The sequence below is a fragment of the Mirounga angustirostris genome, unplaced genomic scaffold (genome assembly GCF_029215605.1).
Source record: "Mirounga angustirostris isolate CCGP_5_RB_7025 unplaced genomic scaffold, mMirAng1.0.hap1 SCAF_7, whole genome shotgun sequence".
NCBI classification, from domain to species: Eukaryota; Metazoa; Chordata; class Mammalia; order Carnivora; family Phocidae; genus Mirounga; species Mirounga angustirostris.
The window spans coordinates 84,024,291-84,040,352 of NW_026991715.1; positions in this window are offsets into that span (position 1 = coordinate 84,024,291).

Genomic DNA, 16,062 nt, shown 5'->3' on the forward strand with positions numbered 1-16,062 from the left:
CCTTGAATGAATTAATGGACATTAGAGATCACTCATCCAGCCGCCTTTCAGAAGAGAAAACTGAGGCTCAAAAAGGCAAACAAACTTGTTCAAAGTCCCAAGTTGCTGAACCACAAGCACTCTTGCATCCAGACTCTCATTCCATAGTTCTCATCTAATTCTACCACATGGCCCTGAAGCTTGTGCAAGGGCCAAGTCACAGCCTCCAATCTTATTCCTGGGACAAAAGGTGATTGAGAAGAGAGACAAAAGGAATTATTCATTGGGTCATATGAGCAGTTGAACATAAGTGAGAAATTGAGAAATGAAAGACTGAAACTCAAAAGAAAAATGGATGAGTGGGTGGTGTGGTTAATGTATTGACACACAGATGAGAGATTGATCTGATTGACCAGGGTATAGGCACAGGGTATGAGGTTCCACAAAGACAGTACATATGCCTGGCCAACACCTAATTAAGAGAAAGAATTTTCAGGAGAACATGTGGGTGTGCTGGAAAGTATAACAGGATCAAGTTTTGTTCAATTGATTTTGGATCATGAATTCTTCCTGAGGGATGAGAGAGTGGTGGTGGAGGGAAAAAGGAACAAAGGAGAATAGGCAATCTATTGATGTTTTCATATTTAAGGAATTGTACTTAATAAATAATGGGGATGCTGTTGAGTTTAAAAATACCAAGTCTAAAAAAAAAAAATAATGGAAGGATTGGAAACCAAAGAAATAACCTCTGTCTGATGAAGTGACGGGGACTGGAGATGAGAGAGGGGCTCCATGCTGGCACCACACCCTTCTGTGTTCAGCCAGATCACATCTTGGCCATAATCCTTCCTTTCAACCAGTGCCAGTCACAAGGAGGAGGTGTGAACCTGGGGCCAAGGCTGAAGCACAGGTTCATGAGCCACAAAGGGTAAGGGCTGCCTCAGCCTCGACAGAGAAGGCAAGTGTTCTTTTATATTTCTGCTGAAAGAAGCACAATGTTTTAACTCAAAACTGGAGGGTTATTAGTTTCCCAACCAAAAGAAAGAGGCTCCAATGTGGGATTCCACATAGCAAGGCTGCTTTTGAACTCCCCAGCCCTCCACATCTGCAGCCGTTTCCATTCTTCAGGCGTTGCCAACTTCTGCATTAAAGACTGATATCTGCATTGGACACACGGGTTCTGGCAGCCTCTGTTCAGTGCAACAGGCTGGGGAAAGCAGAGTCAGCATGGAGATGGGCAAGGGGGTCTTTGTGCGTGGCTCTAATCTCCACCTATAGAACAACTGCAGATTGCATAAATATAATGTGCAGGCTCTAAGTGCGTTTAGCCTCTCCATGTGAAAATGCCTCAGACGTACATAAAGGAGAATTAAACAACAGGAATCAAAAATAATAATAAAGCCTTGCAGTACTTTAGGCAATGTTACTTTCGGATTTTAGAGGAGTAATAATGCGTTCTTAAGTTAATTTTTATGCAGAGAAGAATCAGTGTGGCCAAGTGGAAAGAGTACAGACTTGGACTTATACATAGTTTTGAATCCTGGCTGGGTAACCATAAGGCAGTTGTTTGACCTCTCTGAGGCTCGGTTTTCCTGCTGTAAAAGGAAAATCGCAGCACTCCTTTGGAGATGTTTGGAAGGATCAGAGATAACATATGAAAGCATAGACAAAGCCTGGTAGGTAATAGGCATTAAATGGCAGCTACATTTACACAGAACCATGAAAGGAAACAAGGCAGTGTTTTTCAGGTCATTGTTTTTAACAAACCATTAATAAGATTATAAAACTTCAGTTAAGTAAAAATCAACTCAGAACAGGCATACTGAGCTGGTCACTGAAAAACCATTCCTCATTCTGGTTTCAGATTCCGTTTACCAGCTATTTCCCCAATAGCTCTTCATTCATACAGGGGCCCTGAGGCAAGGTTCTAGATCCTTAAAAATGTAGGACGTTGACTCTGGTATGATTTTAGTCACAGCAAAGTTAAGGACTCCCAAGTTCTTGCCTCTTCTACCACAACTTTGCTCTGCTCACTTGCTTGCACTTATAATTGCTTAAAAATCTGCCTTAGAAGAGGAATGTATTTAGCTTAAGGCTTCAAATCCTGTTTAAGTACCAACACTTGCATATTATTAGCTATTACTTCTCTGAAGAGGAGTCCCCAGACTCCATCTCCCAGCTAAGTGCCAGCCACACAGCTTCAGCTTCCCAAAAGACAATCATTCCGGCCCATTCTGAAGGTTTTTCACCTTGAGCAACTAATGGGAAATTATAAAGTACTTAGAAAGTATACAAGTGTACATGGATAGTGTACACATTGCAGTGTTTCTTTATTAAAGAGTTGCAGTGCCTTCGCTCCAGTCCCAGATTTTCTCATTTTTCATGAACACACAGTAACCACCCCTCCTTGTAACTCTCCCCACCATCCTCCAATTTAGAATGCCTTCTGTCCCCCCAGCTTTATTGAAAATTAATTGACAAATAAAATTGTATGTATTTAATGTGTACAGTATGATGATTTGATATGTGTATACATTGTGAAATGTTGACCACAATCAATGTATTCATCACCTCACATATTTACCATTCCTGTGCGTGCGCATGGGCACACACGCATGCGATGAGAATGCTTATGACCTACTCTCCTAGCAAGTTTCACGTATCCCATACAGTGTTATTAACCATAGTCACGGGCTGTACATTAGAACTCCAGAATTTATTCATCTTCTAAACGGAAGTTTAGAAAGCCTTTTTAAAATCCTCTCCATCTCAGTTTCTAACCCTGAGTTAGCTCAGCAATTACATCTGCCATGAAGACTTCGCAGCCATCCTACCCTCAGTGACATTTCCTTCCTGTGAACTCATTCTAAAGGATTTCTTGAATACCTACAGTGTTCTAGGTCAGCCCACAGTGTTCGTTGGCTGCCACTCTCCTGAGACGTGTAATCATCTGCTTTGGAACACTAATGTCATTACTTAACTCTAGTCATCTAAATGCTCACTGTATCTCTTAGAGTCATTAGACAGGTTGTAATCATTAGATTTTAGATAAACTTCTGTTCTTCATAACCCCAGCATCATTCAGTGTGATAAAAAAAATCCTTATTGATGTTTTGAATAGAAGAGCCAATGAACTCCTACAAGATACTATTTGATAAGGCACCATTTACCCTTTTGGGCGAATAAAATGGTGCATACTTATTCAATAGGGTTTTCACTAGGCAGGTGAAAGACCCAGAACTACAGTGGTTAGAAGCCAAGCATTTATTTTTTTTCCCAAAGATTTTGTTTATTTATCTGACACAGGGAGACAGAGCGAGAGAGGGAACACAAGCAGGGAGAGTGGGAGAGAGAGAAGCAGACTTCCTGCTGAGCAGGGAGCCCGATGCGGGGCTCGATCCCGGGACCCTGGGATCATGACCTGAGCCGAAGGCAGACGCTTAATGATTGAGCCACCCAGGCACCCCTGAAGCCAAGCATTTATATTTGCCAATTCTTACTCTGACTAAATCCAATGCTAGTTCCATATCATCACATCCCCTCACATTTGTCAGAGATATGCCAAGTTCCTTTCACCTGAGAAATTTTGACTTTTTATTCTCTACTCTTGCAGGTATTTTAAGTATATATGCCCCCCTACTTATTATTCTGACCTAGAGGTTTTGTGTTAAAATTTGAGACTATATATATTATATATATAAATAAAATAATGTATAAACAAAAGCTTCTCCATGTAGACAGAGGAAAACTTGCCTAAGAATGATCGTGAGGTGAACAACATGGACCTGCAAGCAAGGGGATTTTGGTATCACAAAGAGAAACAGAATCCGTAAAAGAGACTCCTATAAACATTTTCACATGCTTACGAAGATGAACCAAGAGCCAATTTGCCTCCTCTTCTTTAAAAAGAAGAAGAAGAAGAAGAAGAAGAGCTTATGAAAAAGGGAGTTGTTTATAGCCATTTAAAACTCCATATCCATAAAACAGGATAAGGAATGTCTCAACACTGTAGATAAAAGTCATTTGGAGAGAGAACACTCCCTTTAAACCAAGGATGTATGCTGATTAGATGAGGGAGGTGAAAGAGAGAGGTACAACACCAATTATTAATAATAATAAAATGACTTTGAACTTCTCCAGCCCCTTTCATCTGGGAATTTCAATTTGCTTATATTAACTAATTAAACCTCACTTCTACTTTATCACCCTTATCACCCTTTGTAAGAGAATAAGGCTAACACTTAGAATTTCTACTTTCTCTTGTAGTGATAAGTACTTTGCAATCATTCATTTGTTGTTCAAGGCTACAACGTACTGAGTAAGCTAGTGTAATTATTCCTTTTTATACAGCTAGGGAAACCGGGACAAAAACACAACATCTTGCCAAGACCACACAGTAAGACAGTTGCAGAGCTGTGAAGCCAACTAACACTTGAATCCAGGGCTCCTGGCGGAAAAACTGAGTCAGTCCATTTCCCCCACTCTCCCTCCTACAGAGCTATCGTCACACACAGATAACCTTAGCGAAGGAACTTCAGAAGTTTTAAAAATCAACTGAAGAGGTAGTGGAATCATGTTAAGTCTTCCAAATACCCTAGGTCAGAGAGACTCGAGAAAGTCTAAGGAATAAGTCACAATAGGACAGGAGGAGAAGAAGAGAATGTGGGTAGCATTTGTGGTTTTTCCAAAGATGCACCCAGCTTTCAGAATGGAGAACTGAAAGAGTCAAACAACAATACCTAACTTGTACTTGACATATACATTGATGTTATTTGGTCCCGACTCAGATTGCCTTCTCTCCCCACCCACCAAGTATTGGGGAAGGGGCTAGCAATATTTTAAATGTATTACATTTCAGATCCTCCCTGAGGTCCCAGTGGCAGCATCAGTGACAACGCTTGGAGAGCGCGGAGCATTTTTAGCCCCTTAGAACCGACTCATTTGAAGTTAGTGAACTTCCGAAGAATAACTGCTTTAAATATCATATTTTAAAATTCAAATATTATACTGAAAAAAAGCAAATACTTTATCAGGCATTCGTGGTCACTTGACCTTTTCCGAACCTAGAATGTTAGCCTTATTAAAATCCGCAGCTTTTCTGCCTCTCTCATCTAACCCCTGGATGAGTATTTTATTTAACTTTAGAGGCAAAAGAAGTATTTTATTTCCTTTGTGAACTTTCCAAGTGCCTTTTGCCCTAGGCAACGAGCAAGGGGCAAATTTAAGAAGCGGTGAAACAAAAAGTGGCTTGGCTGCTCCTGTCAAAAAATGAAAATCAACAATATGTCTAGCCATGGAGATGAAGACCCTCCAAGCTTGCATCTTGTATATGAAGCAGGGTCACATTCGGCCCGGCCGGGCCATCACTCCCAATGGTAGTTTATTGCTAGGGAGGCATCATGTCGCATGGGACCAGATGGGGCCCCTTGCCTCCCCTCTCCTGCTTCCCCAAAGCCAGATGGTGCACTTGGGCATAGTCTGAAGGCTACAGTCTTCAGGCTATCTGTAGAAACACAAATAGAAATAAATCAACCCTTGGTGACTAATCTCAAAGTTCAGGCAGTGTACAAATGGGATGGCCAGGAGTACACACTGACCTGCACAGTTCTCAGCACACAACTTGTATTGCGTTGATTTAACATATTAACAGAAGTACTAGATAGGTGCCTCTGATTTTCTAGACAGTAGAATATGCTCACTCTTCCATTAGCCCACCCTGCAAAACATCAACAATGAAGGACATTCTCTTCCGGATTTTTAATTTAGATTTCTGCACAAATATTGTCAACATTGCCAATGATAAAGCTGTGATTTTCCCTTCTTCAAAAAAAAAAAAAGAACAGAAAAATAACAGTTCAAAATATGACAAGCACACCACAGGAAGAGTCAGAGCGAGCAAGTTGTAGAAATAAAATTGTTTAAAACTTTGAATTAAATATCCTTGAAGCATTTACAACACACACACACACACACACACGCACACACACGCTTCCAAATCCAAGGGACTGCCTGGAAGAAACACTGATTTTACACCACTGGCAAAAGTTACTCACTGGATGCAGAACAGCTAAACTGCTAGTTCGGGGGAGAAACCAGCTCTTTCAATCTCAATGAGAGGTTAGAAGGCCTTTGCCTGTTGGCTTAGCTTTAAATCTGCCAAGCTGTCATGCTCCCCCCCACTTATTTTTTCTTAATACAAGTCTTCATTCAAAAAGCAAAATTGGACCCTACTGTCCCTCGCAGTTACATTTCAGCGGCTTCGGCTGGGTGTTTGTGTTTTTTTCTAGGTGATTAATAGCGCTCACGTTTAAATGGTCACAGTCATCCTCTACAGTCATTAACACCCCATTAAGATGGATGAGAAGAACTTCGCACCTTTTGTTTCCCTCTGCTGGGCCATGGACTTAACAAAACAGCCAGGCACTGATTTAGGGAGGGAAGATTATCTGCGCAACCAGACAGGCTAAAACTTCCTTTAAAAACAAACAAAATTTTAAAAGCCCTTCTAAAACTTCATTTTCTGAAATACTCTTCAAATATCATTGTAAGAATGCTAAACCCAGAGTTTCCCCATACCTGAACTTACACATATATTTGGCATGGTCCTTCAGTAATGTTTACAGAGCCCTGGGTTTCTTTTCTACTGTTTCCTTTGCTCTAAGCCTGTAATTATGATTGAGAGACTTCTGTTTCTAAGGAAAAGCAGTAGTAACATGAATATCTAGTTACCTTTGAGGGAAAATACTTTAGTGGAAGTTCATGCGTGACAATCTAAACACTGGCTCTCTTTCCCCCAAATGGTAGTAAAAACCTCATGTTTTTGCAAAATTCAAGAGTTGTTTCTATTTAAAGGGAAAATGAAGAAAAAGTTGAGAGCAAGAGGCTGCCTGAGACTGTTTAACCAGTGGAGGGGCCAGTGACAGTGTTTTTCATTTCTCCTCAAAAAGCATCGCCCCAAGAGAATCCTATGTGATGACAGCAGTAAACTTCGTAGCAAAACCACTTGTTTATAAACTTGCAAAACACTGTACTTCATCTTTTTGAGCTGAAGTTCTCACAGAGCAAGGCACACTCCTCTTATAAAACCAACCCACACTTAGCTGCTAGGGTTGTTTGTATGTGGACAGGAGGCTGTCAGTCAATCAACATGGTATCACCATTGCTATCATTTTGACCTCGCAGTTAAGGGAGTGACTTTATTGACTCAAAAGTGATTTGCTACTATCATCTTTGTTACTATTATCTTCCACTGGAACAGTTTCCTTTCCAATCATACAGTAAAACGTAAGGTTTTAATAACAGGAACGTGCATATCTTAAGCCAGTCACATCAAAGCCCAGAATCTACAACATCTCACATCCTGTGTGTTTACGTACGCTTGTGCGTGCACATACACACGCGCACGCACACACACCTGATATTCTTTATCACACTTCTCTATATTATAAGGAAAGTCTTTCTCCAAGAGCACTTGTAACAACCCACCTCCAGCATTCTGACGAGTTAACCAGACCTAATTTTGACAGAAGGCAAAACTTCCTCCTTCTAGCTATTTGAAGATCCCAGTAGTTTTAAAAATTACTAGACCCGTATTCATCCCCCTTCTAAAATTACCAAGTTAACCATTTTCTCTCTTCACTCTTACTGCATTTGATGGACTGCTCTGTTGCTATCAGGAGCCAGTCCCTCTACTAGTGTTATAAAAACCCCCGCCCCCTTCATCCTCTCTAGGATTTAACACTCCTTTTACTATGTCTTCAGTTCCTTCCTTTCTGTTGGCTCTTTCTCATTAGCATACAAACATGCTCCAGTTTTGCTTATGTTTAAAAAAGAAAATTCTCCATTGACCCCATTTCCCCTCTACCTGTCACTCCATTTCTTTGCTCCAGGGTACAATTTTTTTCAAGAGAAAATCTCACATTCTTATCTCCCATTTATTGCCCCCAGACATTTGTTTTCTGTCCCCACCACTGCACAGATATTGTTATCACAACCACCAGCAACAAGCTCCACATTGTTAATTCTATGAACACTTTTCTGACTTCATCTTGAGTTCTCAGCATTTAATCTGGTTGTCTATTTCTCTATTCCTGAAACATGCTCCCTGCTCTCCACTCTGTAGTGGTTTTCTTCATATCTCCTTGACAAGTCCTTCTTAGACTCCTTTCTTGGTTCCTAGACATCTAGTTAACCTTGGATTTTAGAACACTTCAGAGCTTGGCTCTGTGTTATTTTATCATCTTCTGGTGGGAGCAATAGATAATAATTATGAGGTGAACCAAGGAAGTTGTCTGGGAGAAATGAACCATTCTGTACATTTTCCATCTTCTTTGCCTGGGGAGCCAGCCAAGGAAGCTAAGACAGCTTAGTGGGGCAGGAAAGAAACCTATAGAGTATGGTATTTAGAAAGTGGAAGTGACCAGCAGTGCTAAATGCAACCAGAAGTTAAGTGAAATGAGGAGTGAAATATATCCACTGGATTTTTTGACAGTAAGGTTATTAATGACCTTAGAGAAAACCAGTTCACTGGACATGGAGATAAAAGCCAGCCGAAAGTGGATTGAGCTATGAGTGGTGAAGGAGCTGAGAAATAGGGAGAAGAGACAACTATTAGACAACTAGGTACAAACATATTTTAAAATTCCTCAGAATAAGTAGTGTGATTTATATGTGTATATAAGTTACCTTTAATCAGACCCCAATGGGAAGTTAGTTAGCACTTAGAAGAATTCAAGGTGGAAATTTATTTTACTTTTTTCTACAGTTTCTCTGTTTCCAGTGCTCAAAATGGAGGAGGTCATTTAATCAGTTCATTTGGGAATTAGACCACTGCCTCCTAGAAAAGAGTGTGATGTCCATTACCATATATATTCATCTGTAAAAGGGCATAGTCACTCCTGCTGCCACACCCTACTTTGGGGGGGGGTCAATATGAAGAGTATAAATTACTTTCTTTCTTTTTGCTTTTCTTTTCTTACTGTATTATCTTAAGTAAAGTAATTTGGGAACAGGCGCTGCTTACATTTACCTGCTTTTGAATTTGTTTCAATCCAGCTTTGGGGTTATTGTTTGTTTTGCAGCTGTCATTCTAGATTCTATTATATTCCATTTCAAAACCAACATTTTAAGTCATTATCTTTTAGATGCCCGTCATATGGGAAAGCACCTGCTCTAAATTGCTGGAGAACAAAATTTTTAGTTTCTATACCAACTACTATTTTTTTTTTTTACATTAAATGGAAATCGTGCTTAGCTTCAGTTTTCTACTTAACTTTTCAGTCTATATGAATCTCTAGAAAACCAGTGTTTGACAGGGAGGTTATATGCAAAACACAAAGGTTAGAAAGTACGTGAATTATCCATACATATGGTCTGGGGCTTGGGTATCACCGAGACTTGGAAATCTGGAGTATTTCATCTTGATTATAAAGCCCTGTGGAATGCTTTGGGTGTCTCTCCACATGGTGGAAGAGATGGGAGAAAACTGGCAGAGGCTCTCCCTTCCCACCCAGTTTAACCGATTGAGACAGGGCAATTTTGTTGGAAAAGTCTGCTGGCAACCTGTAGGTCTCAGCTTGCTCCTCTATGCCTTGCTGAGAGAAAGAGCTGTTGGAAGAGAATCAAGGCATGAAACTTTTGCTGCTCTAGTTTAAAGCTTATGAAAGCAAATGATCCCCAGGGCACTAATCCTTTCACCTTGGTAAACATGCAACAAATCTACACAAAAAGAAAGCTGAAAGACATCCCATTTCTCCTCCTGCAGCAACTCAGACACTACCTGTAGGCTCCAGACTACTAATAGATGTCTCATGAGTCTCGACAGGAGAAGAAACATCCGAAGAAGACAAAAAAGACAGAAGTTGGAGGGTAAAAAAAAATCACTAATTCCCATAAAGCCCAAAGTTACTCTGACAAGAAGCCCTGTGTTATTCCTTTGTCTTACTGCACAGATAAAGATAGTTTGACAGAAATCAACATGGGTTGTTAATAGTCATTTTGCTTTATTTTTAAACTCACAACAGGATGTCAGGTTTTGTGTTGTCTCACTTTTTAATCAACCCCGTTCTTTCTTACTGGCACAAACTCCCTCAGCAACTTGCTGTGTCAGGGAGTAACTTTGAGAGGCAATCTATTAAACTCAAACTGAAGAACTTTTTTCCCCCTGAAGATCTGTTTACCAATTTTAATTATTGATTGGAAATTGTTTGCAATGGATAAAAATACATGCCGAAGGTAGGGAATGAAAATATAAACACACACCCAAACCTAAAGATTTTTTTTTTCCTGAGTCATTTTAAAGTCCTGGAATAGCTTGTCAGTGTATTTGAGGACATTTGGCACTCTGTACCAGCTCTTTCATCTCCGGAAATCTAACATCAGGTCAAACTAGTGGTTTTATCAAGCCCTTATCAGCAAACAGGAGCAGGAAAAATAGCATTTGATATATAGTCCCTAGAGAAAATGGTGAGGCCACCTAGCACCAAATTACAGGAAAATGCCAATTATGGATGTTATACTAAGATTTTAATCAATAAAACTGTGACTTTTCCTCACCAGGGACACCTCACTGGGTGAAATACGTGAGCTTCTTTTACAAACCAGGCTTCCAGGCAGTAGGGAAAGGGAAAGGGAAGATGGTGAGAGGGTCACTCAATATCTAATCCCATCACCTTGAAAGAGAGTACAAGAAATTCACTGTGGGAACAAAGCTAAACAGCCATCAGAATAAAACTGCCCTTCCTGAGCTATGGCAAGTAAAGACCCCTCCCCCACCTCAGGATAAAGATTTCACCAGAGTAAAACACGGTTTTATGTTCTACTTTTCACCCTCTTCCCTCCAGTGTAATAATGAGAAATCCTTTGCAAACTTCAGCTATCACCCACTAAAAACCATTAACAGAGGTTTGGCAATGACCATGGACTTTCTGCCATCTACAAATGAGACAAATGTAGCTAGAGGACTGAATTTTCCCCCTTGCTTCCCCAGAGACAGATTGGGACACTGGGAGCCCCAGATTAAGAATGTAATGAAATCTTGACAGGCTGTCATTTCAAAGCCATGGGAAGGGATCTTTGCATTACAGAAGGGAAGGGGGTAGAAGGAGGAACATGGAATATGAGATCACACCAAACCTTATGAATACAGGGTAGGACATATAAAGGACTCGGTTTTACCAAGAGACCTGAAGAAAACAAGATTACAAACATTGATAAAAGATGACCTCCTTGAGGGACTATGGGAACTATTATACAGCAGCTTCAGATTTTCCCCTACTATGTTGTTGCTGCCTTTAGTTAACTCAATCCATCTTCAACAGTCACCTCTACTCCTAGTACAGCACTGGTGTGGAATATGAAGGTTTGGGACAGGGAAGGGAGGTGTGGCCTTTCCACAGCCTGACTCTTGGCAAAGAGTAAGATGTCATTAGGCCGCCATGGGACCTGATTCTAGGAGTTCAAGAGGGTAACCACAGCAAAGGAAGTCTTGGCCCGTAGAGGAAAGGGGAGTGACAGAGAGGACCTCTTGGTGCTGAGGAGGACAGAGAAGCCTAAGACAAAAACCATTCTCTTTCCTATTTCATGGAAAAATGTGACCCATGAAAGAGAATGGAAGAGAGGTACATACCTGGATTAAGTACACTATATCTTCTCTTATCTGGTTACCTAAAAATCAGAGTTTTCTTCACTGTAACATTTGACAGCACCTTCCAACTTATTCAGTTTCTAGCCAGAATGTTCAGCCTGAAGGCTTCCTGAAACAGTGGTTATCAACCAGTGGTATAAGGACCACCAGGTGGAACCAAGAAGGAAGTCTAGAGTTGAACACTACTTTCCCAACCAAAACCTTGATATTCTCTTACATTCCCTCTCCCTACTCATTCATTTCACAAATATTTATTTATAAAGAGACTGGAATGTAGCAAGTTAAATTTTTGGGAATATTTGTGTTTTTCTTCTGAACTCCTTTGACTTTACCCCTAGTCAGCCAGAGGCAAGCACATAGCCTTGAGGAAAAGTCAATTTTGGATATTTGTTTTTAATTTCTAAAACAGTCTCCAGAGGCTCAGAAGAGAGGGCCTGAGGGAAGTGAATAAGTTCAAGCCATAAAAATAGAACAGGTAAAAGAATAGAGGAATGGAGAAATGTGCAAGATGGAGGTTGAGGCAGGAAAAGACTGGAGACCCCAGAAAGGAAGAGGTCCCTGTAGACTGTAGAGAGCTGCTTGGCCAGTGCTAGGGGCCTCATGGAAGCCTAAAGGCCACCTCTCAGGACTCTATGAACACAGCACAAAAGGTGGGAGGGAGAGTCATATATGGAGTATTCTTTGTGATGTGGTGAAGTAAGGACCTCCTTTCAGCAGGTGCCTGAGCATCCCCGTGAACGCTCTGCAAAAGAACCCATCACTCTGCCTCTTCCTAAGCTCATCTGAGCTGACTCGCATGAACTACCCTCCTCTCTTTTTGCCCAAATCTCAAACAAGCATAAACCCTCAACACAGAAAACAAAGTGGCCTACAGCTGGACAGCAGTGATGGCTTCAAAGCGTAGAGGGAGACCTAAGAACAAGATGACAGTGGCAGGAGACACATTACAACCTCACTGCGCCTGTGTGCTGGACACTTCATCTTGGAAGTTTATTACAAATCCATTGAACAGTCTGGAATGTACGGGGTCAGACAGCAAGATCAAGAAAAATGGTTGAATAGCAAAAATTAGGACCAGTCATCGCGTTCAGCCTCCCATCTAAGCTGTTTGAAACCTTTGTGGGGGAGAAGAAAGATGAGCACACCACATTGCAGACTCCTGGCCCCACAGAACGAAACAGGAACTTCTGGTCTGCCATGGCTCACAGGCATTTAGATGCAGTTATGGCTCTCAAGTAGGTGTAAGAGGTGGAAAAGGGGAACAGGGGAAGTGGGGGAGGACAATAACTAGATAACTACAAAGAGCAGAAGGAATGTTGTGTTAGCTGTTGGAACATAGAGGAGAATCTCCTCTACCAGAATTGTTGCTTCAGCTGAGTCTTAAACAATTAATAGAATTTAACCACAGGGGAGGTGTATTAGTTTCCTATTGGTGGTGTATAAAATGACAGCAAATTTAGTGGGTTAAAATAACAAAAATTTATTATTTTACAATCTGGGGGGGCAGAAATCTGAAATGGGTCTCCCTAGGCCAAAATCAAGACGTCAGCAGAGCTGTTTTGCTTCTGGGGGCTCTAAGAGGAAATCTGTTTCTTACTTCTAGAGGCTACAGCATTCCTCCGTCCACAACCTTCTTGTCAATGACCTCACTCTGACCTCTGCTTCCTTTATCACCTTATCCTCCCTGACTCTGACCCTCCTTCCTACAAGGAACCTTGTGATTACATTGGTCGCATCTGGGTAATCCAGGCTACTCTTTGCATCTCAAAATCCTTGACTTAATCACATCTGCAAAGTCCCTTTTGCCATTTAAGGTAACATATTCACAGGTTGCAGGAACCAGGATGAGGATGTCTTTGGGGAACTATTGTCCTGCCTTCCAAGGAGGGTTCCAAGCACAGGCAACAGCCAAAGAAAAGTCCAGAGGGTACAGATAACAGTGAGTGTGAGCCAAACCCCAAGTATAAGGCTAAAACAAAAGGGATCAAGGCAGGAGTAAAGAGAGAGCATTCAATGGGACAAGCAAAGACTAGGTTAGAAAAAGCTTTGTATTCCATTTAAGGAACTGGAGTTTATGAGGACCACAATAAGTAGTCATTTGTGAATTTTAAACAGGGGCATAACATCATCAGATTTGCCTTCTAGAAAAATCATTCTACTTGAAGTAGTACTGTGTGTGTGTGTGTGTGTGTGTGTATACACATAGTGCCCAGGGAAGCTGTGAGGTTGAAGGCAAGGAAATAAACTTTTTATGAGCCAGGTAAATTTGATTATAACCTGAACTAAGGCAATATATATAAAGAGGAGTGGCAAGTTCAAGAGAAATCACAGTGTGCCTATCCACAGGGAGTGGTGATTGAAACTAATGTGGAAGCAAATAAAGAGTCAAAGATGGTAGCCAGGTTTTTGTCTCTGCATATATGGGGTTGCCTCTTAAAGTGCTTTTTTGCTGAGTTTGAAAATGAGGGGAGGTGGATCAGACTTCAAATGGACCTAGATGACACATTTCATTTTGACCCCAATACTCTGATCCTTCATTTCTGCCTTTTAGCTTTCCTCACTTACCTGTATGAGGCCCAATTATTGAGATGATTGAAATGCCCAATAGTCCCCCAAATTCAAAGTGCTATTTTTATATTATTTTGGCTTCAACCAGTCCAGTATTTTTTTTTTTAATCGTATTCCTTCAGATGCTATAAACTATCCTGGGGAAATGTGCTTCGTTTGGGGTTGATATCATTGATTTTTGGTATACCACCAAGATCCCCACTTTAGGACTTAGGTGCTTACTCCTCCAGCTATCTGGAGTGTTGCTTGAAGAACTCACAGCTTCGCCCAACTCCAGGAATTGTAATAAACTGAAGGGTACTGCCTTACCCAAGCTTTACATTCTCTCCTTAGAGGCAGTCCACATCCAAGGACTGGTCCACACAAGAGTACAAAGGTCCAGCCTCTGGCTTCAATTTGAGATTCAATATGTATCTAACAAGTTGTGCTAGCTTTCCAGCTCCCTATGGAGTCTGCTAAAGGCTCTCTTGCAACTGAGTCATAAGCTCAACAACTTCTCCTGTTGCCTAACCCTATTTTCCATACCTCCTTAGAAGGCATCCAGCACTATTGCAACAATGTCTCTCCCTCATCTCACACCTATGACTGCTTGGGAACTAGGGTGTCCACTTAGGAGAAGATGGAGGAGAATATCATGGATGGTTTAGCTTAGTATGTAGATGCAAACCAAAAATGATCCACCACTTCACTTTCAGAGGGGCCCTGAAAGACATCATTGAGGAAATTCTCCCAATGGAGCTAGTCATCCACTCTGTGTGAAAAAAAAGAAGTGGCCTGAGGCAAGTATATTACCCAAAGTAGCACATGGCTTGGATGGTTGGTCAGGAGCCTGGAAGGAAAAAGACTGAAAGATAGGGACAATGAGGCAAAGAGATATGTGGATATAGGAATGGGCACATAGTCTAAAGATCTTTGTATCATGTGTTAATGCCCACCAGAGATGACCCATCCCAGAAGAGGCACTAATCAACAAAGTAGATAAGATGACTTGAGTAGCAGATATTACAAAGCCTATGTTATCAGCCACCCCAACACTGGAACAATATTTGCACGAGTATTTGTAGAGTAACCACATTGGCAAGAATGGAGGCTATGATGGTTCAAACAGCATGGACTCCCCACCCACTAAGCTTTATCTAATTACTCTGCCCAAATGGACAATCTGCCACTAATAAAGAACAAAACTAAGCCCCCACTATGGCATCCTCCCTTAGAGAAATAAAACGTCACATGGTGGCCAGCCCATTACATTGATTTACAGTATAATACAGTTAATTCCAGGATGAAAGAGGTCCAATGTAATGGCCTTGCCACCAAAAAAATGTTTCATTTCTTCAAGGGACTGTGCCATATCGGGTTCAGTGTTGGTCTCATTGGTGACAGCAATTCATCTTGCCTGGAAATGATTGAAGTAGAATGCTTGCATGAGTAGAGATAGCAAGATTCCTACCATATTTTAAGCCACTGCCCAGTCACTCTAGGCTACTTGAGACAAGTGACCAGCAAGTAAGGAAAGGAACCATTTTCCTCGAAGAGTCATTTGTTTGAAAATAAATGGACAAAGGGCGCCTGGGTGGCTCAGTCGTTAAGCATCTGCCTTCAGCTCAGGTCATGATCCCAGGGTCCTGGGATCGAGCCCCACATTGGGCTCCCTGCTCTGCGGGAAGCCTGCTTCTCCCTCTCCCACTCCCCCTGCTTGTGTTCCTGCTCTCACTATGTCTCTCTCTGGCAAATAAATAAATAAAATCTTAAAAAAAAAAAAAAAGAAAAGAAATGGACAAGTATACCAACTATGACCCAAGAAGGGCATGGTGACCACTCTAGAGTTAAGGTCTGAGTCAACCCACTTGGTAAACCACCTAGAGTAGCAG